The 27665-nt window shown below is 38.5% G+C and overlaps 1 long non-coding RNA gene across 1 annotated transcript in view; it reads left to right on the top strand.

The window, feature by feature from the left end:
* Nucleotides 1–1146: 1146 nt before the first annotated feature.
* Nucleotides 1147–27665, top strand: part of LOC118497075 — a 31441-nt gene continuing 4922 nt past the window's right edge. The window contains exons 1-2 of the long non-coding RNA XR_004899628.1: nucleotides 1147–1787; nucleotides 1876–2037. This is a non-coding gene — a long non-coding RNA (uncharacterized LOC118497075). The remainder of the gene's footprint in view (nucleotides 1788–1875; nucleotides 2038–27665) is intronic.

Here is a 27665-nt window from a genome sequence, read left to right as displayed (position 1 = left end):
AAAACGTCCACACAGCACTCTGGCATTCCAGTGTGCCTTCCAATTGGCAGACACATTTCCCCCACAGCCGGTATTTACTTTAGGCTGACACGGCTGGTGTTACCAGATGTCTTAGTCCAACCTTTCCTTGTGATATCTCGTTGTGAACAGTCATTTTAATATGAATTGTAGAAATGCCCAATTGTAAAAGGAATTAAGTTTTCAGACATAGCTGCTTTTTAAGACTTGCTCTTGCTCTTTTATCTTCCTCCTTCTGCAATTCGAGAAGACATCTATTCCCTAAAATTTAATTGGCACCTTTAAACAGGAAAATAATAATTAATCATAGAAACACAAAGGGCCACTGTATAAATCTCGAATACTTCACAGACTAAGAGTATGATGATTCTGATTTCCATCCACAATGAAAAACATAATGTAGGACACTGCTGTAGTTGATTCAGTGATCAGGGCTTTGTAGTGGTGCTATGTACATGATTTTTACCATCAAATCTCTTTAGGAGTGATTTTCACCTTTGAAGGCTTTTGGTCAGAAGTCACTACCCCAGAAGAGTATCCCCTTTGAGCTGTGGTTAAAGCAGAACTTTGAGAGTCAGAAGGGGGCTGAAGTTGCTCTCAAACTCACCTCTCCTCACTGCCATTACATGCTGTACCTTTCTCAATCTTCCTTTAAATCACAGAGCATTGTCCTTAAATTTTTATATATAGTTATTACAATGCTTCAGACAGCTGGTTTTTATTTTAGTCAGAATTAGTCACACTGTTCTCTGGCCTTGGAATTTGTAAAAGTTTGGATGGAGGGACTGTTTTTGGAGTCTGAGGCCTGTGTAATTTGTTAAGTTTTTTTTGGCTTGTGGAATTCACTGCTGTGGTTCTCAACAGATGAAGGGTGTGTGTGAATTGGAACGTACTTTCTTTGTTCTATTAGGCAAAACTCATCACTGGATGACTTTTAAAAAAGATTTTATTAATTTATTTTTAGAGAGAGGGAAAGGAGGGAAAAAGAGAGGGAAAGAAACATTGATGTGTAAGAGAAACATTTGATTGGTTGCCTCTCATGCACCCCCAACTGAGGACCTGGCCCGCAACCCACACATGTGCTGTGACTGAGAATCAAACCAGCGACCCTTTGGTTTGCAGGCTGGTGCTCAATCCACTGAGCCACACCAGCCAGGGCACCACTGGGTGACTTTTACTAACTCAGTTTTATTGACTTTCTGAATGAGAACACTACAGAGGACTCCTAGAAAGGTGGGTAGTAATGAATGCTCTTAGATTATTTTATCACTAAGATTCCCAGAATGCCTCTAACTGTATACAGATACATGAGATTTAATTTAGGTTTATGAGCATTGTAGGATGATTTCTAAAATATTTGTTTTAGCATTAGGGCTTAGGTTATCTATTGAGGAAATTCTCATTTATAATAATAATTCATCCTTCAGATAAGTCAATTAGAAATCACTGAAGTTTCCACCATTGAAAACTTCTGGTCACTTGAGCATATCTTAATATTTCAAAGTTGACTTAATTTCTTGTTTTTTTGACCCAATTCTAATTTTAACTCTTGCAGTTCAACCTACAGAGCTAGTTGGTGGGAAACATTTAGTACTGATGTTCTGGCCAGTTTGTTTTCCCATCTGAAAGTTCCAATGAGTCCTTCCACTTGTCAGACATTTGTTGAGTCTCTGCCATGTGCCAGCCCCTGTGCTAAAGGCTGGGGTGCCCTGGAAATGCAGAGATGGACGACAATCTCTTCTCACCGGAGCTCCCAGTCAAAGTGCCAGGTAAGTAAACAAACAGTCCAATACAATGTCCTCAAGGCTGTGCTGGAGACTGTTTTACTGCAAATTCCTGCCGTTTCCTCCTTTCCAGAGAAGGTCAAGGATGGTGTTTCTGAGTTTTCTCCACTTGCAGCGCTCCTGAAACTAGGGAAGACTCCGTGATTCAGAGCACAGAGGGGTGTCAGCTTCCAGTTGGTCTTTGAGGAAACAAAACAACAAGGTTTTGCACACAAGGTGGTGCTGCTGCTCTGCAGTAAGAACCGGCCATCGCTCTTGGGGGCGGGCGCAAGTTTCCCAGTGTCTCCTGGCTTGTGCTGAAAAGCTGAATTTTTAGCCTTGACCTTTGTTGGCCTTCTAGAGCTTTTAGTTCCCAGGTACATTTACTAGGTACATTTCTTCCTGACTGAAAAGACCTACTTCGTCTCTGAAGTGCTATTCATCTCCCGGCTCACAAGGGAATGGTTTTGCCTTCTCTAAAAGTTATCGAGGCTTCCTGGGAGTGCTCTTGAGAAATAGGGGATTTACTACCTAAATGCCCTGGGTTTTTTGTTTTGTTCTGTGATTTTGGTTGGCCTGACAAACTTTTGGAATACGGTTAGCTGTTGAAAAACTTTTTGGAAGGGTGGAATGGAGGGAGGGGAGGGAGGGCCCCAAAGCACAGCATTAGAGGTGTTTTTTTTCATTTTTTTTTTTTTTTTACAACTGCTGCAGTATTTCTGGTAAGAACAGTTATTAGGTGTTTATGGATGTTTTCAAAAGACCAAGGGAAAAAAAAGCAGATTCCATGTTAAAATATCCACTTGGGGACCCTTACACTCAGAACAGAACCTAAGTTGGGAATGCTGAGGGGTGTGATCAGCGTAAAGCAGCAGTGTGTCTAACGCTGGGGTGTCAGCTGGATGCGGGCCAAGAGGAAAGGGGCTGCCAGAGCGCTCCCAGGGCAGGGTGCCTTGGCTTGGCCAGGTGGATGAGGAAAGAGGTTTTCCTTCTAATTTCGTCTCAAACAGGGAAAGCCCAACAGATACTGGAAGACTCTCTCCTTGTCTGCCTCCTGCATGAAGATTGGTGGGAAGCAGGCTTATGGGAAAAAGGTAAAAAAAAAAAAATCAGAGTTCCATAATGGGCATAAACAGGAGGTATTTTAGACTAACAATTTGGGGTTGCTGTTTTAGAATAAAAAAATTTCTTCCTACATTGAAGATAAGGTTGATTTGAACTGACTTTTACAGAGTAGGTGGGGGAATAGCCTTAACCTGGTCCACTCTCTCCTCTGATGCACTGTGGAATCCACAGACTACAACTGCTATTCAGAATTTAAGCAGTTGGCTATGGGTTCCATTAGCATCCAAGTTTTGGAATACTCTGGGGGGAAAAATCTGTAAAACATGTTTAAAGAGTTATGAAATTATATGAAATATTTTTTCAAAATATTGTTTTGAATAAGTGGTATGGATAATGGGGCCTCATATCCTTCCAATCACTTCAGTGTAAAGGTGGTGAAAACAGAACACCACATAACATCTCATATTACTGTTTGTGTCTAAATTGATTTTATATGCATTATACTATATTATGTAAACTACATGTAATATGTGCATATTATATGAGATTATTACATAATACGTTGTACATGTGTGATGTATGTAACATTGTTATAGGCATATAATACATACTTTAGGTATACATTAATGTATGTAGCTGCCTCTTACTGTATATTGTGGGTATAGCAAGCAATAAAAAGACTACTATTTAGTAAGTCTTAGGGTTATATACACCAGTAATTATATATTCTAAAGATCAAATCAAATTAAATATTAATTTGGCACTCACTCTCTGGGAAACTTTTCTAATCGCTATTTGAGATACCTATAAATAACTTCAGAACAAAATTATGGAAATTCAATGAATCAGCCAATACCCAATTTATAAATGGGTGGAATTCCAAAAGTTTCTTTTAAAACTTTGATTGTAAATCAGATCACATTCCTATTAAAAAGATCACATATGATGGTTTAGTTTCTCTGGGTACCCAACAAAAGCTCAGTTAAGCCATAATAATGACTTTTATAACAACTCTAACCTGATTTCTGGGGCTTGGAGGGGAGAAGCCATTGGAAGAGAAGGAGGTTAGAGTTTTTCTGCTTATATAAGTCAGGGCCAACCCTAGGCAAAACATTGTAACCAAGAAACATTTATATTTGGCCAGTGCCAACTTCCCTTTCTGCACCCTTTTCCCAAGGATCCAGGGCCCTTATGCTATCCTGAGTGTCTCCCACCTGTGGCTCCCCACGTAAGTCTAACATGCTCCTAATGTGCTCCATGTTCTAGAATGACCCAACCCACCCACTGTATCAGTGATTGGGTAAATACGGTCTCTGTATCACCTGCACCAGAGTCATTGGGTGCTTGTTAAAAACAGAATTCTGGATCCCACTCTAGACCTCCTATGAATCAAAATAACCAAGGATGGGGACTGGGAATATATATGGATTTATAATAAACTCCCTGAATCACGTTTAGAGTGGGTACCTCTGAAATGAAATCTCTCATTTCACCAGAAGAGTCAATAATATAGAATATTATTCAGCCTTTAAAAAATAGGGATATTCAGCCATTTGCGACAACACAGATGAACCTGTGGTGGGGAGGTGGGGAAATGAGATTTTTGTCACAGTGTACAAAGTTGCAGCTATGTAAGACGAATAAGTCCAGAGGTCTAATGTACAACATGATGACTATAGTTAATAATATTGTATTGTAAATGGAAGCTTGCTAAGAAAGTAGATTTCGGATGCTCTCGCTACATACACTCACGCATACACCTACACTAAATGGTAACTATATGAAATGAATGTGTTAATTAACTTGACTATAGTAATCATTTTACTGTGTGTGTATATATATCAAAACATCATGTTGTACCTTAAATATGTACATTAATTTTTTAAAAGTAAATAAAAATCACAAATAAGAAAAGAGCCAATAGTATAAATCAGTGTTTTTCAAGCTTTGGCATGCATCAGACCCTCCTTATGGGCTTTTAAAGACACAGATTACTGGGCCTGCATCCCCTGACTTTCTGATTTAGTAGGTCTGGGATAGACCCCAGAATTCTCATTTCTAACGAGTCCCCTGACACATTTGGAGAACCATTGATCTATTATTAGACTCTGTGGAATCCAGAGATATTTGCAGTTTTATTTTTTAGATTTTATGTATTTATTTTTAGAGATGGGGGAAGGTAGGGAGAAAAAGAAGGAGAGAAACACATCAATGTGTGAGAGAAACATCAATCAGTTGCTTCTCACATGCTCCCAACTGGGGACCTGGCCTCCAACCCAGGTATCTGACCTGACCAGGGATCCAGCCTGTGACTTTTGGGTTTGCAGGACGTTGCCCAACCCACTGAGCCACACAGGGCAGGGCAATATTTACATTTTTAAAGGAGTATGTTTACTAATCCAAATGGATCTCAGACAGTGGAGGATTGCAAAATGAAAATGAGAAAGACCAAGAGGGTTAGAAGTGCTGGGTGGAAGTGACATCCTGAGATCTAACTGGATTTTTCCCCCATTCCCCGCCCCAAATCAGGCCCTGTATTTCCACAGCTGCTTCTGTAGTCTAATCCCACACTTTTCCTAGTAGTTCCAATAGTGGTGACAATAAGCATACAAGCTGCGGACTGAGAAGACATAGGGCATAGAACTGTTCAGTTCTGGGAATCTTGTATTATGCTCAATTTAAATTTGCTAGTGTTAGAATTTCACTCTGGCCACGAGAGGGCTCTCCTAACATTGTGTACACTCAGATTGTTGCCGTGGAAGAGAGAAAGGGAAGCCCGCCTTTACCTGGAAGGGCTGGATGGAGTGTTTGACAAAATTTGCAACTAGGGAGTTTTACACTATTTTGATGACTAGGTTTTCCCTGAAATTATAATAATATTTAAAACTCACTAATTGGTAAATAGAAAAGAACAATAATAGACAAGAACAATAAGTAAATGGAGGCTTGGAAGTTTGGGTGTTTACTGTGGATGCTGGATAAAATCTGTAGTGATGATCGCCAGGTGTGCTGGGCAGGGGTGTGAGAATTGCTGAGTCTCTGAAAGAGGCTGACTATTCCAGACTCAGATTTGTTTTGTTTTTTCTTTCTATACAAAACCAGCCTTCATTCAGAGTTAATATTTCATAGGTAAGATGTTTTTTCTCATGTGAATTAGGATAGGAAGTGCAAACTTCAAATGTCTCAACACATTGGTTCTGATAGTCACCCTTTTTTCAGTCTTGACAAAGTGAGGGAAATTTTGAGGCAAATCAAGTTGTTTAAATAGACAATAATATTGTGCAGGGATTAGGTGAGGAAAAAATGAGGATTTTTTTTTTTTGGCCATTCCAGAAAAAAAAAAACGTTTTCCTAAAAACCAAGTAAAATAATTTGGTTTAGTAAAGAATGGAATCCAGCTGCTTTCACAGGGGAGTGACTGGTGCAGCCACACCGGGCTCTGCTCTTAGAAGGACCCCACGCTTGGTTTAATCATCTGTTGATCTGTTGTCTTCTTGAAATCTTAATAATTTTTTTAAAAAAGGGACCCATATGTTCATTTTGCACTAGAACCTGAAAATTATGAGTTGATCCGGAATGGAAGAGATGACTGTCTCTCATCCTCCTGTTTGGCTTTTATTTAGAAAAGTAGTTCTCCTTGGTTGCACTTTAGAATCACCTGGGGAATTTTGAAAATCCCAGTGTTCAGGCAGTTTCTGTACTGATCACATGCCAGTCTTCACAGGTGGGTTCCAGGCATTGGTTTTTTAAAAAAACATTCCTCAGGTAATTCCAGAGTGCAGCTGAGGTTAGAAACTACTGTGAGTTTGGAGCCTAATTTCCAGAACCTTCCTTTCATATCAGTATCCCCTGCTTGGATTGCCCTTGCAGTTTAATGGACCTGTTAGAGTCTAGATTCTTTACACAAGGGTTGTGTGTTAGAAGAACAAATTGTATAAAGTTTGACTTCTTTATATGATGTGTTCTATTTTTATTAATCTTACTTTAAAGATTGTGGAGTTACAAAGGAAACCATCTTTCTTAAATATAGGTTTAATCACCCTTGCATTCTTTAAAATAGCAAATTAATGTACTCTAGGGGGGGAACCCTCAGACACTTAGCGATATTAAAACTGAAAAGGGAAGTATATAGACTTTCCTCACCTTTGTAATGGCTGAATATTCACTAAGTGCCTTGCCCTGCCTGGGCCCACACCAGGTTTCATTACATGTCTCTTTTCTGTCTGAAGGGATTCTGGGGACACTAATTGTTTTTTTCTCATGAGTCACCGTGGGCTTGGACAATAATCTAGGAGTGTCTGGTCACAATCTTTCTGGATTACAGGGATTGAAGGTCCCAGTGAGAGGCCTGGGATCTTGCAAGGGCAAATCCTTTTAACCTGAATTCACTGGGGGCCTCCTGTGAACAGAACCGTTTTCTGAAGGCAGACCCTTCAGCCTTCTTGGTCTCTTACAAAACAGCACACAAGCAATTGCTTTCTCCTTAGCGTGTCTTCCTAAATTTATGTCTATGTACAGGTAATTTAGGGATTAATTCCAACCCTAGATATTTTACTATGAATTACATTAAATCTTTCCACCTGTTTAGCTTTGAATTGATCATGGAACAGAGAAGCACTTAATGGCAAAGTAATTAAATGTTTAATGAAAATATTAGTAAGCTGAAACCCAAGGGGAGATGAAGAATATTAGAATAATCCTTTCGCTCTTGGAGCTCAGAGGTTCAGACCCACAGGGAGGCAGCGTTTTACGCTGTTATTTATGGCCCAGTTAGAAATAAGAGGTGATGGTGAAGCTAAAATTTGGAATAAGGTATTTTGATATTAAATAGTTTCTCTTTAGCAAATAGTCATTGGTAAAAGTAATCTAAATAACTTATGTATATAACTTCAAATTTTAAAAAGTAAATTGTCTTTGCCTATGTCAGCCCTCTGAATTGAAATGTGTATTTTTTTCGGTTCATAAAAGTGTCATTAAATGATCACTCACTCAATATTAGATATGATGCCAGATGCTTTACATATGTTATCCCAAAATCTGAGAACAACCATGCAAGGTGGGGATTATTGTCCCATTTTAGAGATAAGGAACTTTACTTGGAAAGGCTAAATTACTTTCCCCAGGTCATACAGTCTACAAATGTCAGAACTGGAACTCTCAACAACCTCCAAATCTCTAAACTCTGCCTCTTCCTATTATGCCACACAGTCTCTAGAAGTTGCAGGCGTAGAATTTTTTAATTATGGTAAAATATATGTAACATAACAGTTACCATTTGAACTATTTTGAAATGCAATCCAGTGGCATTGCTCACATTGTCGTGCAACCATCACCACTCAGCACCTCAAGAATTTTTTCTGTTCCCCAAAATGAAATCCCATGCGCATCAAACAATAACTCCCCTGCTCCCTCCCCTCAGCCCCTGGTAACCACTATTAGACCTTCTGTCACCATGAACTTAACTATTCTAGATGCTTCATATAAATGAAATTATATAATATTTATATTTCATGTCTGGCTTATTTCACTTAGTGTAATGTTTTCAAGATTCATCCATATTGTGGCATGCACAGTTAGTACACCCTATGGAAGGGAAGGAGGGAGGGAGGGAGGAAGGAAGAAAGAGAGAGAGAGAGAGAGAGAGGTTCCAAACCCCCAGTAATACCTGAAGCCTTGCATAGTACCGAACCCTTTATGTACTATGGTTTTTTTCCTATGATAACATTTAATTTATAAATTAGGCAAGTAAAAGGTTAACAACAATTATTACAATAGAACAATATACTGTAATAAAAGTTACGTGAACGTGGTCTTGCCCTCTCTCTCTGATAAGTGACTGATAACTAAGATGTCTACTAAATAACTTATGGATAGATACACTTAGTGGCCATCCAGTGTTGATCAGCTGGACAAAGAGATGATTCACGTCCTGGGTAGGGACAGAGCAGGATGGCTCACTATTTCATCACAAGACTCAGTATGGTGTGCAATTTAAAACTTATGAATTTGTTTATTTCTGAAATTGTCCAGGTAGTATAAACTACAATGGCTCTAAGAAATAAAGTCTATTAAATTTTTAAGTATATGCAAGATCCAGAACAGGGATATGGAGGAGTTAATATACTGGGAGTTTTTATTTTAAGCTCTTTCCATCTGGAGCTCCTGAGGTTGATCATGATGACCGAGAAGATGCTCAAGAGACAGATGGTGCCAGAGGACACCACCTTGCCCACTATGTGAAGGTAGATGACAATGTTGTATCCAGACTCCCTTGGAGGAGAGTTTCAAACCAAAAGCTGCAGTGCCTGGAGGATTCTTTCAGAGGGGAGAGAGTAGGGGGTACTGAAGTCAGACGGTTGAGAATCAAAGCTGGAGACCTGAACCTGCATCCAATGAGGTTTATGAAGATATAACAACAAAGGAGTGAGAAGGTCCCCAAAATTCCAGCTGTGGTCTGTGGTAAGGAGGTGATGAGAGTGAAAAGTGACTGTCAAATCCCTGGAGGCCATTCTGCCGCTCCTCAGTGATGGACACTCATCTTCAGAGCCAAGGTCTCCACAAAGGAACGCCAGGTTTGTGGCAGCTGAGATCCACTCTTGTTCTCTTATAATTTGTCCTCATTTGGAAATACTTTCAAAATATATTTGCTTTAATAATTGATTTTGAAAGTTGTATATACATATTATCCCTGATGACACACATATATAAAAAATTAACTGCTTTAATTCTTCATTAATAATTACTGATTAAAGCTTCAACTTTCTAAAGAAAACTCCAAGACCTGTAACTATAAAGATACACATCAAACACATCAGAATAGTTTCATATTGGCAGAGGGGAATGGGAGTGAAGAACAGGAATAAATAATCTATTCAAGGCTGTCTAACTTGAGGCCCATGGGCCACGTGCAGCCCAGGATGGCTGTGAATGTGGCCCAACACAAAATTGTAAATTTACTTAAAACATTATGAGATTTTTTTTGTGATTACATGTCACAATGTATTTAACGTGTGGCCCAAGACAACTCTTCTTCCAGTGTGGCTCAGAGATGCCAAAAGGTCAGACACCCCAAAACCAGAGATGACCTTGCACAGACTGATGATAATGGTATACCCTGGACAGAGGATGGCTTCCTTAACCCTCTACAATGACTTTTTAAAATTATCAGTAAATTCCCATTTAGGGTGGAGAAAGGCACATCAGAATCTCTCAGATATGTTAGGGTGTGTCAAAGACTAAACAGGAATGAATTCAATGGTCTTTCCAACTATAAACTTGTCAAAGTAGTTTGATGCAGTAAAAAGAATGTTGATTGGGAGTCAGAATTGAGTTCTGCTTAGGCTGCACAACAGCACAGGTGAGAAAGATGAAACCATGAATTAGGCAAGTGATGGCAAGGTTGTTGCAAAGGTGCTTTGAGGTTGAATCATTAAAATAGGTGTTATTGGCTGAGAGGGATGAAAAAGAGGGAAAAACTCAAGGATGATTATTACATAATTTCTGTTTTGAATGACTAGGAAGGTAGGAAATACAGGAGGAGGAGGTTTGATAGCAGGGTGAGATGAACTCAGTCTGGGTATAGAGAAGTTGAGGTGGTGAGGGTAAGGAAAACGCATCTCAAAGAAGCTGCTGAGCTGAGTAGGGGTAGTGAGACCAAGAGCTCCAGATGCTTCTGCACTTTGAAATCTATTAGGTCAATTAGACTTGGGTCAGACCTCCATGGGCTATTTCTGGCCTGTGACTGGGGAACAATACTGACCAGCCCCACCCCTCAAGGTAGATTTAGAATTTTGCTCCTTTGATCAGCAGTATTGGCTGTCCATCAGCTTTGCCATAATTTCTTAGAGCTGCATCGCAACCAAAGGCTCTTCCACTCTAGTTACCTTCCTGCTTCATAAATGTGTGAACTAGTCAGATGGCTTTACCAAGCTCACCAGCTTCCTCTATGTTTTCCCTCATCAGTATTACTCCCAGTTCACCCTTTGCACATCTAATCCTATTTTGGCATCTACCTGCCAGACAACCCCTTACTAACACTGAGTGTTATTGGAACATCTATTTGGAGATGCCTAGCTGACAATTAGAAATATAGATTGAGAGATTTAAAGAGGCTATACAAATTAGAGTGCAATAAATAGAAAAACCACTTCAAACTGGCTTAAACAATAGCATTCATAATCTCACTAGACAGGAGTCCATGGCTAGGGCGATTTCTAGGCATGGTATGGTCAGGACTTAGGTACCATTCTCTGAGACACTTTGGTTCTCCCCAACTCTGTATGGACTTGGTGCTCAGGCTGCTTTTTCCAGCCTCAGCTCAAATGTCTCACTCTCACTTTGTGGAAGTTTACTCAGTCCACCTGGTTAGAAGCCATATCTCTTCCTTTCAAAAATTTCAATGTCTTAGTTCAGGGTGTTATGACAAAAATATTGTAGACTTGATGGATTAAGCCACAAATGTTTATTTCTTGCAGTTCTAAAGGCTGGGAAGTACAACATTGAGGCACTGGAAATCCAGTATCTGGTGAGAGCCTGTTTCCTGGCCTATAGATAGCCACCTTCTCACCGTATCTCCATTTGGCCTAGAGAGAGATCAACTTTCTCCCGTCTCTTCTCATAGGGCACTAATTCCATTCCTCAGGGGCTCCATTATAAAGACCTAAGTACCTCCCAAAGGCCCCAAACACCATCATACCTCCAAATACCATCACACTGGGGCTTAGGACTTCAACATGTGGATTTTGTGAGACACAAATATTCAATCCAACACATGAATGGAATAGGTAGCATTTTATTGTTTGTCAAGGCTAATTGTTTACATGGCTGCCTCCTCTAGACCGGAAGGGAAAGAAGAGACCATGTCTATTAGCTTTTATTCCTATTTAATGCTTTGCATGTTGTTGTTATTTAATGAGTATTTATCCAATTAAATTTACTGTCACTTTATTGGACAGAAAAATGGAAATGAAATGTGTTCAAATTAATTTAACATTTAAAAATAATTTAGAAAAGGAGGTCCATAGAAAAATCTGAAGTTTATACATAGCATTTAGTCTTATTAGATAGTGTAACTCTGCATTAATGTTGATAAACTACAAGAAAATATAATGAGAATGTAGTCAGATGGGTCAAGATAAAACTTGAAATTTGGTAATAATGCTTATGGCTAAGGAGTATAAAACTATAATTTCCAACATAGGCATAGGATTTAGTAATCATCTGAATTATTTCCTGAAGATTATGACCTAATATGTTAACTCAGCCAAAAAAAAAAATCCAAGCAGATAAAAGTAAAAAAATATTTTTCTGTGTATAATGTGTACCCATGTTTTTAGCCCAAACTTTCATGAAAAAAACTTGTTTTAATTGTTTGATTGAATTATTTATTTATATTTCGATACTTGGGGGTTTTTTTTTGCATTACAAAGGAATTTTAGCACTTATTTTTTGAACATATTTTGGTACAAGAAAGTTTATGTACAAATAATTACAAAACACAAGAACAGATACAAGGTATTTCAGGTACTACCCATGTATAATGTGCATCCTTACTCTTCCCTCAAAAATTTGGGCAAAAAGTATTCATTATACATGGCAAGATACATAAATTATGAATACAGAGGTGGAAATAGTAGCACTTCTTCATACCCAAAATTAGAAATAAAACATGATGTTATGCTATGTTCAAATTCCTATCTGTTTGAATCTTGGATGGTGAAGCTCAATTAAGAACTACAAAAGACTGAAGATTGTAAAATGATTTAGAGAATTACTGAGTGAAGATAGATTAATAGTGCAGCTCTTGGGTGTGGCAATACAGTCTGAGAGCAAATATAATCAAACAAGAGGCCCTGTGTTTAAGGGGGAAAAACATTTCTGTCAAATTCCAAAATTCAAAAACTTGGGGCACACATCAGTATTCAATAAAGTAATTTTAAAACAAGTAAGAAATACAACTTTTCCCAAAAGGCATTAATTAAACTCAATACTTCAAGAAATGATGTAGACTAAGAGTTGTATTAAATTCAGGTTTATTTAATTCATACCAGATTAAAAAACTTAGGCTGGTTTAAATGCACAGAAGTATTTTGAGGTTGATGTCAGGGAGAACCAAATACCTTTGGTCATGGTCAGATCTATTGATTAAAATTAGTATTTTTTTGTTGATTGGTAGTCACCTGCTCTTCTTGGTGGAGTGTGAATGGATTTGAAATTATGAGTTCATGGGCTTTCCGTTTGATACATGGCTAAGGGACTATCTACACATAACCCACTGTTATTAACTGACTTGTGTTCCCACCCCCAATTTCATGTTGAAACCCTAACCCCCGTTGTGGCTACAATTGGAGATAGGGACTTTAAGGAAGTAATTAAGGTTCAATGAGGTCATAGGGGTGGGAGCCCAACCAGATAGGACTGGTGTCTTTTTACGAAGAGAAAGAAACCACGGACTACTATGTAAGGACACATCCAGAAGGTAATGTCTGCAACCCGAGGAGAGTCCACACCAGAAACCCAACCCACCCTGCCAGCACCTTGAATTTGGACTGCCATTCTCCAGAACTATGAGAAAATAAATTCCTGTTGTTTAAACCTTGTAGTCTGTGGTATTTTGTTACAGCAGTTTGAGAAGACTAATACACCCACAGAATTACTAAAATAAGTGTTACTAAAATTTGGAGTCCATAAACAAAAATTAGTATATAATAGGGAGATGTAAATAGAGATACAGATAGAGATGAAAATATATGTTGACTGCTTAGTGTGTACTTGTGTGTCGCTACTGCTCAAGGCTGGACAGGTTCACTTTAGATTCGGGCAGACAGAAGAATATTCATGGAGCCGTGAGAATGCTTGACATGCCTTTATTCATGGGTAGGCAAGCCCATGCTTGTAGCATGTGTGTCCCCTTGCATGTCTCTGCATGGCACCCAGAGTGGCACCCAGTGGGGAGCCCCTAGCCCCTTAAATACTAGAACACAGACAAAGCCAGCAGGGTGCCAACAGATATTATGCAACAGAGCTTCATACTACTCATACAAGCCCACTCAAGGCTATGGGAATAGCTTATCAGACTCGGTCTAAAAAATATGAGAACAATGCTTATAAGGCCCATTCTCAAGGTTATGGTAAATTGCTTCCCTTAGTTGCCCAGACACCTGAGTGAGGAAGCCAGACTGCCTCCGTTTACCCTACAACTAGGCACTGTTCTGTGCACATATAAACACTCTTAATCTTTACAATGACATAAGACTTGTGTTATTAACTCCATTTTACAGATGATGAAGCTGAAGCCCCCCAAAATGAGTAATTTGCTTAACGTCATAGAACTGGGTTTCAAAGTGACTCCAGACTCTGCTCCTAATTCCTAACCTTAGTATAGAACAATACTGTTCAATAGAAATATGATGTAAACTGGAGATTTTCAGCCGGTATGCTACAACACACTGGGGTGCTGCGAGAAATTTTAAAACATACACCACCTGACTACTTAGTCAGAGGCACTAACCTCTGTTCCCTTAGATTGTCAAATAAAAAAATGACAACAGCCAACACAACAATAGCCATCCAATATGAATGAATCAAAATTATGTCAGGTTGACAAACTGTGTTTTTTGGTGTGCTGCAGAATTTTAGTAATTAGTTTATGTCTGCCAATGAGATAAAAATGTTGAAAATCATTGATGTAAACCAAGTATGTAATTTATAGCTTCCTAGGCACTACATTTAAAAAAGTAATGAGAAACAGGTAGAATTAATTTTAATATCTTTCATTTAACATAATATATCCAAAACAATCATTTCATGTATATTTAACATGAACAATTATTAATGAGATTTTAATTCTCTCTTTACTACTAAGTTTTCAAAACTCCAGTGTATATGTTAAAGTTACAGCACAACTCAAGCAAAATTTGTATATTTCAAGTACTAAATAGCTACATGTGGCCACGGCCACTGTATTGGATAACACGTGTATTAAGGTGGCCAAAATGTCCATTTATTTTTTTCCATAAAATAAAAAACACATTTTTCATTATCACCAATAATTTTATTATTGATTTGGGTATTTTGACTATGTCAGCTCTCTCCCCATGGTGTACTGTTGATTGTTCTCAATTAATGTCTCAATTTGATTGCTGTCACCTTTGACTGGTCTACCTGACCATAGAGCATCATCCAGTGATAAATCTCTAGCATGAAACTTCGCTAAACATTTTCTATACATTTGATCAGTCACTGCACCTTCTCCATACTCTGCACAAATTTTTTTTACATTCCAGTTATATCTTTATCTTTTTTGAAATAAAGCATAATATGCCAAAAGTTTCCATCTTTAATATTAAAATGGCTAAACAAAAATTCACCATTTTTTAAAAGATTTTTTTAAAATATTTTATTTATTTATTTTTAGAGAGGAAAGGGAGGGAGAAAGGGAGGGGGAGAGAGAGACAGAGAGAGGGAGAGAAACCTCAATGTGCGGTCGCTGGGAGCCATGGCCTGCAACCCAGGCATGTGCCCTGGCTGGGAATCAAACCTGTGATGCTTTGGTTTGCAGTCCGCGCTCAATCCACTGAGCTACGCCAGTGGAATTGGGGAAATTCACCAATTTTGATAAATTTTTAAATGCATGCTGATATGACAACTGTCACAATGTAACAAAATTGTTTTGAATGAAGTTAAAGACAACTAAGCCCTACTAGAGCCATCTTACAGAAGAAAAACAAACAAACCCAATATATAAGACACTATAGCCTAGGGAGAAGCTCGGTTAAGATGCTGCAAAGCACACATAGTCGGAATTCTTCCAGTTTTTCTGAAAGATGTTTTATTATCACAGTACATCACCATTGTTGTCTTGAATTAGCTATGGTTTTAAATTGCCCCTATTGGTGTATTTATGCAAACATTTATAGAATTGCTGTTATTTTTTCTTGTGAATTTGTGTGGTTGATATTTTGTTATTATCAAGTTATTTTTTTTCCTAGTATGGGGGAACACATAGAGTAGGAGGACTTCCCGATATTTTCTCTACCTAAATAGGTTAAAGAGTTACAAAAAAAGACCTGGCTGGTGTAGCTCAGTGGATTGAGCACGGGTCTGCAAATCAAAGGGTTGCTTGATCAATCTCCAGTCTAGGGCACATGCCTGGGTTGCGGGCCAGGTCCCCAGTAGAGGGTGTGCAAGAGGCAACCACACATTGATGTTTCTCTCCCTGTCTTTCTCCTTCCCTTCCTCTCTCTCTAAAAATAAATAAATTAATTAAATCTTTAAAAAAAATTACAAAAAGAGAAAAGAAAACCACTGGAGTAGATGGATCATTGGCCTGACCTAGACTAGCATGATTTGTTTTTAAAAGATTTTTGTAACAAGACACAATTGTGAAATGTAGTTAAGGGAGATTCTATGACAATGATATAGAGTAATGCTAATTAGTTTACATAAATCCATTATGTTGAGTGCAGCAGGACTGTCTGAAGTTTTCATGATTGTTTGGAAGTGTTTCTGAAGGGGTCTTTTCTCTAACATTAGCTTAACTCCAGTGCTATGGAGAAGTGGTTATGATTAGACCAAGTGAAAAAGAGTTTCACCATGTTATAATGGCCACATCCCTTTAACACTTTTAAAAAATGATTTTAGGTTATCTTTTTCTGCATCACTATATACCCAATTATTCTCTCTAAATTCTAAGGCTAAGTGGATAAATGTAATGGTTCCCATTTGCCGTGTAACTAGTTAGAATAGGTTCTCTAAAGCAAATGTTTCTACTCCTCTGCTTCAGCTTTACCAAATGATCCGAGCTGAAGCAGCCTTTTAAAATGACCGTGATGCTCTCAACAGTTTCAAAAGCAAAGTGCTGCAACCATTCAGTTCCTTCATCATTATTACAATGTGTCCAGTGGCTCTTCTTGTAGATTAATGCAGGGAGCTTCCATTAAGTGTTCTCTAAATCCACTCATAAATAAGACAGCCTATTGTTCTTTCCACTACGTATTCACATGTAAGACTTGAAAAATATTCAGAAACATCACCCATCAAGGATGAAAAAAAATTCATATCAGCTTTGGTAAGAAAAAGTGGCTCTCCAGAAAGTTCTCAGGAGCTTCAGGGGGGTTCCCAAGGGAGGTAGAATAAACAGACCATCAGGAAAAACAGCCAGGAGTTTGGAGATTTGGTAGTAGCCTTCCAAAACCCCCAAATGTTTGTCAATAAAAATGTTAAGAAAAATACTGATTAGACTAACAACAGAAGAACTATTATAGCAATCTTCCAATATATCAATGGTATATTAGTCAAGCCGGGGTGCAAATGTAAGGTAAGAAGCCCAGTTCAGGCTAGTTTAAGTGAAAAAGAGATGTTCGTCTGTTCGTGTGACTGGCCAGTCTGAGGAACATCTGACCTTGGGCATTCAGGATCTCAAGCAAAGCTTTCGTGATTCTTTCCTTATCTGTCTTCCTTATCTGTCTATTATCCCTGCTCCTGTCTGGTTAGTTTCATTCTTTTCTACTACACAGGGCCTGGCACAAATAACGTCCCTTCTTTATTACAAAATCATAACTATGTAATTTCGTGATAAAACAATATCATACTCAAGCACGCCATTTGACATTTTAGGTGAAATGTTCAAATTAAAACTATAAATTATTATGCCCATATTATTACCTTGTATGTGGCATGTCTCATTAAGGCAGAAATATGGTCTCTGACAAAGTAGGTGTCATTGCCCCACAGCTTCAGCTAAAAGGAAGACACAAAACTATTCCCTGGCCTCCAATTTGGAAAATTTCATGAATATTCATCATTCTGGATTTAATGATTTGCCAAACTGGACACTCAGACCGGTCGCTGTTTCCAGGGAGCTCAGCTTACCTTGCAGGCCTGCCTCCCACACCCTGGTGTGACGCGGGGGCCAGGGTCACCGATTAATAGCTCCAGCAGATCCACGCCGTGGGAGAAGGGTGGTGCTTCAAATTGGAATAGTGCAAAGATGAAAGTAGTTACATGTTTTCCAAAGCTGTTGAGGAAAACACAAGCAGTTAAGAATTCTAAGGGTTCTAGAAAAGTACTTTTCAAACCTGGAGGTTTTTCAATTCACCAAGATTGGGGTGGGGTAGTTTCCAATTCACCAGGATTAGGGTGGGGCCTGGGATTCTATATTTCTAGTAAGCTGTAGAGATGGCCCTTGAACAGCAATAGTCCAGAAGACATTTGTAAATTGTGTATAATTTTACAGTGTCTGGTCAGCAGAAAACTAAAGATGGCTATCTATGTGAGGTTGAATTTTGAAGGTGTTAGATTTAATTACTTGAATTATTCTTCATTTGGAGTACTGTCATACACATTTTGATGCTCTTTTGGGCAGTACTGTTTTGTGATTTGTTAAACACTCTTGTGTAGAAAGAGAACAATGATTAACACACTTCCCTTGAGCATAATTTTGAGAAATACTAAAAATGATACATCTGAAATATATCGTTCTCCTTAACACATTATATAATGTGAGGAAGAGAAGGATATAGGGCTAGGGCTGGGACCATGGTCTGCGGTGGGATGATACACTCACAAGGCGAGACTGAAGAGAATATCTTGGTGTGGGCAGTGGGGGGAAGTTCAGGTGAGCAGAGCACGGCTTCTAGGTTCTCAGCATCAGAACTGGTAACCAGTAAGAGGACTCCAGCTCTGGGACTGGGGTTTAGGGACAGTATTCAAGTGATGTGGGTGAAGATGGGGGATGACAATAGAGACTGGCATGAGTGAGGTAAAGATCAAAGTCAAGTACAGAAACTGGGAGTGTGGGCAAATTATCAAGATAAGTCTGTAAGGTACTAGAACCAGGAAAAAGGCAACAGTTTTGTTTTAGAAGCACAGTTGAACTCTACATACCAAACCTGAGGTATGAGATGGAAAGCAGGCTAGTTTAATGCCAGTTCCCTTAGGGCTGAGCTGGAGCTCCTCAGATCTCATCCTGGAGGGGGCAGAAGTTTTAGAGTTTAAGAGAGTAGAGGGAGTAAGGTCACCAGTCCTGATCAAAGGGTCCTCGGTATAAAAGAAGGATGTATGGATACGTAATCACGCAAGGTGTTACAGCTGGAGAAAGTTCCATGGTTTTTATGGGTAGCTACTTATTGCAATTTTTAGAACAAGGAGAGCAAAGAATCTAGGCAGAAGACAATTGCAATCATTCAAGTTTAAGAAGACATTCAGAGGCAACAATGTGTTATGTCTTGTGGCAGAGACTCAAAAGTAAGAAACAGTACCTTTTAGAGGGTTCTGAGAAGCATTGATTGGAGAATGCCACATTAACAAGTATGTACAAATTTAAAAAACAATATGCCCATGGTGATTCATGGTGACTCAGCTAAAGCAATCTGGTAATCCTAACACAGGATGTTCTTTGATGTCCCTCTTTTTTTTTTATGAGGGAAAGAGGAAATCAATTTAATGTTTTTCATTTAGGTGAATTAAAATTAAGCAAAATTACTTTTCTTGGTTTGGGCAGTTTGATTTAGCAAATGAATATGCATGTCTATTGGGCAGGTCCACCTGGAAGCACAAACATGCTGAGCTTCCCTAACACAAAGAATATATTGACTCCAGAAGAGGTGATGATACATTTTTCACTTTTTATTTTGTAAATAAATAGAGGCACATGATGTTGTTATGTCTTATTATTGTAGTATTAACCTTGATCGCTTGGGTAAGTTTGTCAAGTCAGGTTTCTTCACTGTAAAGATACTACTTTTTCTTTTGCAATTGGTAACTATCTTTGGATAGTTTGAGAGTAGGCTAATGTCCTTTTTACCCCTTAAACCATGGCCCACTGATTTTTGCATCCATAGGTGAATTTTGTCTGCAACAATAATTACTGCAGTATTTCCCTAATAGTGACTTTGTATTTCTTATTCTCTACATTTATTAAATCCTTAGAGCTGACTTTTCTTCCTCATTCATTCATTCAGTTGTTTATATACTAGCATGGACTCATGGCTATTTAACTTATTTTATGGATTACAATCCAATACTGTCATTAGTTATTTAATTGCTCAAATTGTTCCAAATTTAGGCATGCAAGCTCCTTCAGATTTGGCTTCTGCATTCTTTTGACTTGCCTCATCCTCTTTTGAGAACTTCCTTGTTTTCTGGTACCACAAGATTATCTAGGCTTATCCTGCCCCAGTCCTGGAATCAGCCACTTCTCTAAGAAGCCCTGATTCATCTCATTGGCTTTGCCCTGCGGTCCTGCACTGCTCTCTGTCTTGGTGGACAGCCTTTTGCATATGAAGTCCTCCTATACTGTTTCTTTCTCTGACTTTGGCCTTGGAAGGCCACTCCCCAGACACAAATGGTCCTGAGAAATAGTTAATGAACCTCTCCTGGCGCTTTAATTGTGCCCCAAGTTTCCCTCTGAACTATGGATTTTTTTCCTTTGCCTCTTTGTGTCTCCTAGTGACCTTTTGCCACTGTCTTATCTGGCTGGGACCCATGGATCCCAACATTGGAGATTATGCTTTTATTCACTGTACTGCTGACCCTGATACCTTCTGGCTCAGTTTCTGTCCAGCTCACATCTCACTAGGTGGCACAGTCGAATGCTGTGGAGGACTAAACTTTCCAGCCACCTTTAACTGTGATGATCAGACTGAGAGGCAGGGTAAGGTGAATTTGTTGTTTGTCTCTCTGGACCTTGGGGAGAGTACAGCTTAACTTCTAGGATTGAAGATATCAAAGCACTTTCACTGAATGGATGGTCCTGGGAAGAGGAGCCAGGCCAGGAGTCCTACAAAGGACTGGGTGAGTGCTCAGTCTGTGGGCTCTGGTCACTTGTAGTAGCAGTTGTATTTCCTGCTTCATACTTCCATTCTGTTATCCTCTAACCCTTAAGTAAAATTTTTATTCAGAAGTTGTGGTTTCACATTAGCTATACTTCAGAGACTTTAATGGAGTTTCCCCCCACATGGATGAAGGTGAAAAAGAAAGAACAGATCATAGGCTGAGATAGCTATGCTTGGTGGCGTGGCAGCCTCATGCAGTGGGAGTTTAATATCATGACAAGGTGGTCATAGTAGAAAAATATAAGCACACTTGTAGCACAGTCTGGGAAACTTTTAGATCGTTTCCTTCAGTCAAGCCAGCAGGGTCCATTGTAATTTCTGTATTTAGTGGAAGTATGACCTGTAACCTTACTTCGTATTTACAGGTTGTTAAAGCCTGGAAATTTGGAAAAGACCTATTAAAGTTTATCTTGCTAATTTTGGTCTAGTATTTCAGACTAGTTAGAGTATTTTGAATTTTGTTTCTATCATCCATCATATTAATTATTATTTTGGGTTATAATTCTTTTCATTTCAAAACACAACTTTTTTTTCTTTTTAACTGTTATCCAAGTCTAGAATAAAAATGTTCACTTAGGATAGTGACTTGTGGCCATCCTTGCTGTTATAGAACTATAGCTTAATCTACAGTTTTAAAAATCTGCCCCTTTTTTCTGTGTCTGAGCTAAGGAGATTATCTTCCCATTCCAGGATTCTGGCATCCCTCCCATTGTCCACTGATTCTCTAAAATTCTTGGTTGTGACTCAGAGACCATCTCAGCAAGTTCTTTCTGGTCTGAGAATGTATTCATCAGAGTTTAGAAATTTGAACTCATTTAACATGGTTATGTTTCTTTCTAATATCTACCTATTGGACAGTTGTTTACTAATAATTACTTAAACAGTTAAAAGGTGAAGAGATTTTCACTGTGGGTAGAAAGCTGACAATGCCTTGCACTTATTATGTGCTCAATACATATTGAATGAATGAATGGGTGACTGTAGGATAATTAAATGAGTGAATGGATTTCTGACCAGTTAGGGACACCATTGGTATGTTGACAGTGAAAGTATTTCTTAACTAAAGGAACAGGATTTTTGATTTACATAAGTTATTATAAATTTACTAAGTAAGATATTATCAATCAAATACCAGGCTGCTTCCTTTAGGTAATAGGAGTGCTATTTTAGCTAATTATAAATTAGTGTCTAAGTAGATTATGTGTTAAATGACTTGTCTTCCAACTTTTAAACTAGCAGAAGGTGGTTAAGACTTTTTTGATCTGTAAACCTACTTAATTCTGTTGCTTATTAGTGTTATTCATCATAGTGGTTTATATGATTTCATTTAGGTCATAAAATCTTTCTTTCTAGATACAGGAGTCCATAATTGAAAACAGAATAAAAGGAGTCCTTGGGTGAAAAGACTGGGGATGACTAGACAAAATCTCTAAGGTCTCTTTCAACCTAACATTTTACATTTTTTTAAAATCAGCTTTACAGAGCTATAATTTACTTCCAACAAAATTTACCAGTATTAAAACATAAATTTCAAGCCCTGGCTGATGTGGTTTAGTTGTTTGGAGAATTGTCCAAAGTCCATAGACTGAAAGGTCGCAGGTTCAATTACCAGTCAGGGCACATACCCAAGTTGCAGTTTGATCCCAGTCAGGGCGTGTATAAGAAGGCAACCATTCAATGTTTCTCTCACATTGATTCTCTCCCCCTCCTTCTTTCACTCTCTCTAAAATAGGCAAGGAAAAAATGTCCTCAGGTGAGGATTTTTTTAAAAAAGTAAATTTCAACAACTTCTAAGAAAAAAACTATGTTTTTTTAACTGAAAAAAAACCCTAATTTGGAGATGAATTCTGAGTTCTCTGTTACTCTTTATTTTCCTATATGAAACAATTTTATTAGAACCCTTTGCATTTAGCTTCGACATTAGTATCATTATTGTCATCGGGGCTGTTTGCTCCAATTGTTGACACATCTGACAGAATTTGCCAGAATGCATCATCTTCATTTCTATATAAATTATTTAAGTTATCACACTTGAAACCAGAACACGGTACTATCACTGCATGTAGACTGCATTAGGAGAGTAGGTTTTTCTTTTTTATCTTGTAGGTGAATGATCTCTACAACAAAACCACTGTATTTACTTATTATTTTATTCATTTAGTTTTAATTCAACTTTTGAACAGGCAATTATTCACTTTGTTATAAAATCAAAATATGCAAAGATACAGTGAAAAATCTTCCTTTCACCATTGTTTCCCATCTGCTCAGTTGTTCCACCAAACTTGAAACCACCATTTATACAAATTTCTTGTGTATCACTCCAGAGTTTATTTATTCACAAATGAGTATACAAGGTCTCATTTTTCCTACCTTTAAAAAATCTCTGGAACTTCCAATCAAGATGGAAGTGTAGGTAAACACAGCTCACCTCCTTGCAGAACCATAGCAAAAATTACTAGATTACAAAACAAATGTCACCTAGAATAAAAAATTGAGGTCTATGGAAGTCTGACAAACAAGGAATTAACAAAGTCACATTCATCCAGATGTGTAGGAGGGACAAGAGATGTAGAGATGCATAGAGAGGCATAGAGTCACAGAGATGAGGAAACATGGAAGGGTGGTCTCACATCCAAGTGTAGTGAGTAAAAATAGGGAGGGATACCTTGGGGGTGAGGGATCCCAGCCCCACACCAGATCACCCACCCTACGGTTCCACTGCCAGGAAGATAAGTCCCCATAACTTCTGGCTGTAAAAAGCAGTGGGGGTTGGGGTGGTAGAAGAAACTGAGCAATTCTCAGTAGTCTCCTATTAAAGGGCCTGCAGTGGACTCAGGACTTAAGCAGATTTATTCCCTCTGGGCTTCAGCACCTGGACAGCAGCTAGGAGGGCACCAATAGCATATGGAGAGATATTAAAGTGTCTGGCATTAGGGCAAGTGCCAAGGGACAGCTTCCTCCCAGACAAAACTTCAGAGGCTGGGCAGTGGCATTCTCCCCTTTCTGAGCCCTCCCCCACACAGGGTTACAGAGCAGTGATACCATATCTGAGACTCCATCTATCTGGTTCTTACCACTTGTCCTGCCCTGACAACTATCTAATGCTCCATCCCATCCAACTTACTGGTGTACTTTTCTATAATAGGCCACACTACTAAGACAGGGAGTCAAAGTAGCTCTACCTAGTAAATAGAAACAAACGCAGGGAGGCTGCCAAAATGAGGAGACAAAGAAAAATGGCCCAAATGAAAGAACAGACCAAAACTCCAGAAAAAGAACTAAACAAAATGGACATACGTAATCTATCAGATGCAGCATTCAAAACACTAGTTATAAGGGTGTTCAAGGAACTCACTGGGTACTTCAACAGCTTTTTAAAAATCCAAGCAGAAATGAAGGTTACACTAAGTGAAATAAAAAAAAAATATATAGGGAACCAACAGTGGAGGAGATGAAGCCCAGAATCAAATCAATGATTTGGAACGTAAGGAAGAAAAAAATTCAATCAGAACAACAAGAAGAAAAAAGAATCCAAGAAAACAAGGATAGGCTAAGGAACATCTGGGACAACTTCAAATGTACCAACATTTAAATCATAGGGGTGCCAGAAGAAGAAGAAAAAGAGCAAGAAATTGAAAACTTATTTCAAAAAATAATGAGAGAAAACTTCCCTAATTTGGTGAAGGAAATAGACATCTAAGTCTAGGAAGCACAGAGAGTGCTAAACAAGATGGACCCAAAGAGGACCACTCCAAGACACAGCATAATTAAAATAACAAAGGCTAAAGATAGAGAATCATATAAGCAATAAGAAAAAGGCAGAGAGTTACCTATAAAGGAGTTTCCATTACAACTGTCAACTGATTTCTTGAAAGAAACTTTGTAGGCTACAAGGGATTGGCAAGAAATATTCAAAGTCACAAAAAGCAGGGACCTACAACCTATGTTACTCTATCCAGCCAAGCTATTATTTAGAATGGAAGGGGCAGATAAAGTGCTTCCAAGACAAGGTAAAGCTAAAGGAATTCATCATCACCAAGCCCTTATTATATGAAATGTTAAAGGGACTTATTTAGGAAAAAGATTAAAACTATGACCATTAAAATAATAATAAATTCACAACTATTGACAATTGAATCTAAAAAATAAAGAAAGCAAACAAGCAGAACAGAAACAGAATTGTAAATATGGAGATCATTTGGAGGGTTATCAGTTGACAGAGGGAAAGGGGAAATTGGGGGAAAAGGTACAGGGGCTAAGAAGTACAAATTGGTATGTAGAGAATAGACAAGGAGATATTAAGAACAGTATAGGAAATGGAGAAGCCAAAGAACTTACATGCATGACCCATGGACATGAACTAAAGGGGAGTTGCTGGAAGGTATGGGATTATTAGGTGGAGGGGGGCAAAGGGGTAAAAATTGAGACTGTAATAGCATAATCAATAAAATATATTAAAAGGTAAAATAAAATGCTTGCATCTGAAAACAAAAGAAAACAAAACTCTGGCTGGCACCCTTTAAAATTCACCATACATCCTGGCTGGTATAGCTCAGTGGATTGAGTGCAGGCCTGTGAACCAAAGAGTTGCTGATTCCATTCCCAGTCAAGGCACATGCCTGGGTTGCAGGCCAGGTTCTCAGTAGGAGGCACGCGAGAGGCAATCACACACTGATGTTTCTCTCCCTCGCTTCCTCCTTCCTTTCCATTCTCTCTAAAAATAAATAAATAAGAACTTTTAAAAAATATTTTTTAAAAAATTCATCATCCTTCTCTAACAATCAGTGGGCCATTCCTTTTTTTATTTTTCTTTTGGAAAAAATATTTTTTAGAACATCAAATTATTTTGACTAAAATTTCTTGATATGAAACAGAGATTCTAGATTACCTTAGTCATGGTCATTCATACATTTAATTCATTCATTCAGCAAAAATCTATTGATTTTTTGCCGTGTCAAAAAAATCCTACATTCACTTATAGGATTACAAAGATTATGTATCTTGCCCTTGAAGAGCATGTAGTACTTTAGGAGATATAAGACATGAAGCTAAATAACCAATAAAAATGTATAAAATGCCAGAGCAGTTCAAAGAAGGGAGACCTTAGTTAAATTCTACAGATCAAGGAAGGCTGTGGGAGGAAAATGGCCTTTGAGTTGAGCCATCAACGTTGGGTCTATGTACCTGTAGAGATGAGGTGAGGGAAAAGGAAGAACATTCTAGGTTATATTTCAGCACCTTTGTCTACAATTGACAGAAAATTCAAAGTAGCTTCAACAAAGAAAGAAAACATGGGAGGATAATAAATAGCTCCTGTAACCAAAACCAGAAAAGACAAGGGTGGAGCTAGCTGCAGTGTTATTCCAACAGTAAAACAAAGAGTTGCCCCTCTGCTTCTAATTTAGAACTCGCTGGAAAGGACTGGCCTTGGTTGGTGGTTATGCCCTGTTGTGAGATGGGATGGAAGGTACTGTGTTTGATGGTCCCACCAGAAATACACTAATTTGCAGAGGAGCAGTTCCCTAGGGATGTTGCTATCAGAAGAGGGTAGGACAAGATGCAGGGCAGGCAAAAGGCATGGAGTCCATCAACACCTGCATCATGAGCATGAAGGCAGCAAATTGTAGGCATGCTTTGAATATGGTGGGAAGCTCAGTTACATTTCAGAACAGGGCTGGGGCTAGTGTGAGGGAAGTGAGACATCTACAGTGCAAAATTTAAGGAGATACACTGAAAGTTCGGAAGTCAACCCTGAATTTACAAGACAGAGAGAGAGAGAGACAGACAGAGACAGAGAGAGAGAGAGAGAGAGAGAGAGAGAGAGAGAAAGAGAGAGAGAGACTGAGACTCTAAATTTTGTACATTGGACACCTAATTCTGGTCCTGTTTAGAAGAGATGCTTAACAGTGTTGAAAATCAATAGGTTGAGTAGTTTGATGAACAAGCAGAGTGATCGTTGAGGGAACAGTTTGGATGGAATGATACAAGTAAAAGATTGCAGGAGGTTAAGGAGTGAGTATATAGTGAACAAATGAAAGCAAAGAAACTAAGCTACTCTTTCTGAAATTTGGTGGTAAGGGAAGGACAGAGAAGGAATTGCAACTTGAAGGAAAAGCTGGGGTCCCAACAAGTTTATTTTACTTTATTTTTAATGTTAGCAATATCTGACCCAAATCCAGTTATCTATCTCCATGAAAAGACTTGAAGAGTTCCTGGCTCTCTTCCAACCAAATGTAATTTTCTAGTAGCCTACCAGTGATGTCTGAATTGCTACCATTAGTGATTTGGAGTTATTGAATTAAAGGCTTATCTCCTAGCAGTTAGTAAGTACCCTTCCAGGCCCCCATCTGTAGGTAATTCATTAAGCTTTTAGCAGCTATTTGTGTGATGTGAATTGGTTTATCTGATTTGTGTGTGTTGTGGGGGTTGGGGGGGATGGTGGGTGGGTGTGACAACTGAGAATAAATTTTGACAAAGCAAGAGGAGCACTGAAGGATTTTTGACAGTTTGGGATGTGGTACCCATAAGGAGACAAGGTGAAGAACTCCTAAAAGGAAAGGTAACAGGTTCTAAAGGGTAATCTGTGAACCTCGTAGTTCTCCCCAAAGCCAGCTCTCCATTTTCAATCTTTAACTCTCCCTCCATGCATCGATGAATCACTTTTAAAAACAGCTTTTAAGTATAACCTTGTCAAAACTTTCTGGGAATATCTTTATGTCCCAGATGATAGAACAGTGTACTGGACTTGGAGTCAGAAAACCGTTTCATTGAACGCTCAGCTGGTCCTATGCAGAGGCAGAATTATCTTGAAGCAAAACTTGAAGCAAATGACACTTAGGTTCTAAATAACTCACTTGCCTAGGCATCTTTCCAGGCCCTGGGAGGAATCCTAGCAATACGTTCACATGATTATGCATTTTTAGCAAATCTGCAAAATAAGATAATTTAATTACAACAAGCCACTGTCTCTTCCCATTCCTATTTT

Source organism: Phyllostomus discolor, chromosome 1, assembly GCF_004126475.2.
Source record: "Phyllostomus discolor isolate MPI-MPIP mPhyDis1 chromosome 1, mPhyDis1.pri.v3, whole genome shotgun sequence".
Classification (NCBI taxonomy): domain Eukaryota; kingdom Metazoa; phylum Chordata; class Mammalia; order Chiroptera; family Phyllostomidae; genus Phyllostomus; species Phyllostomus discolor.
This window is presented reverse-complemented; position numbering and strand designations above follow the sequence as displayed.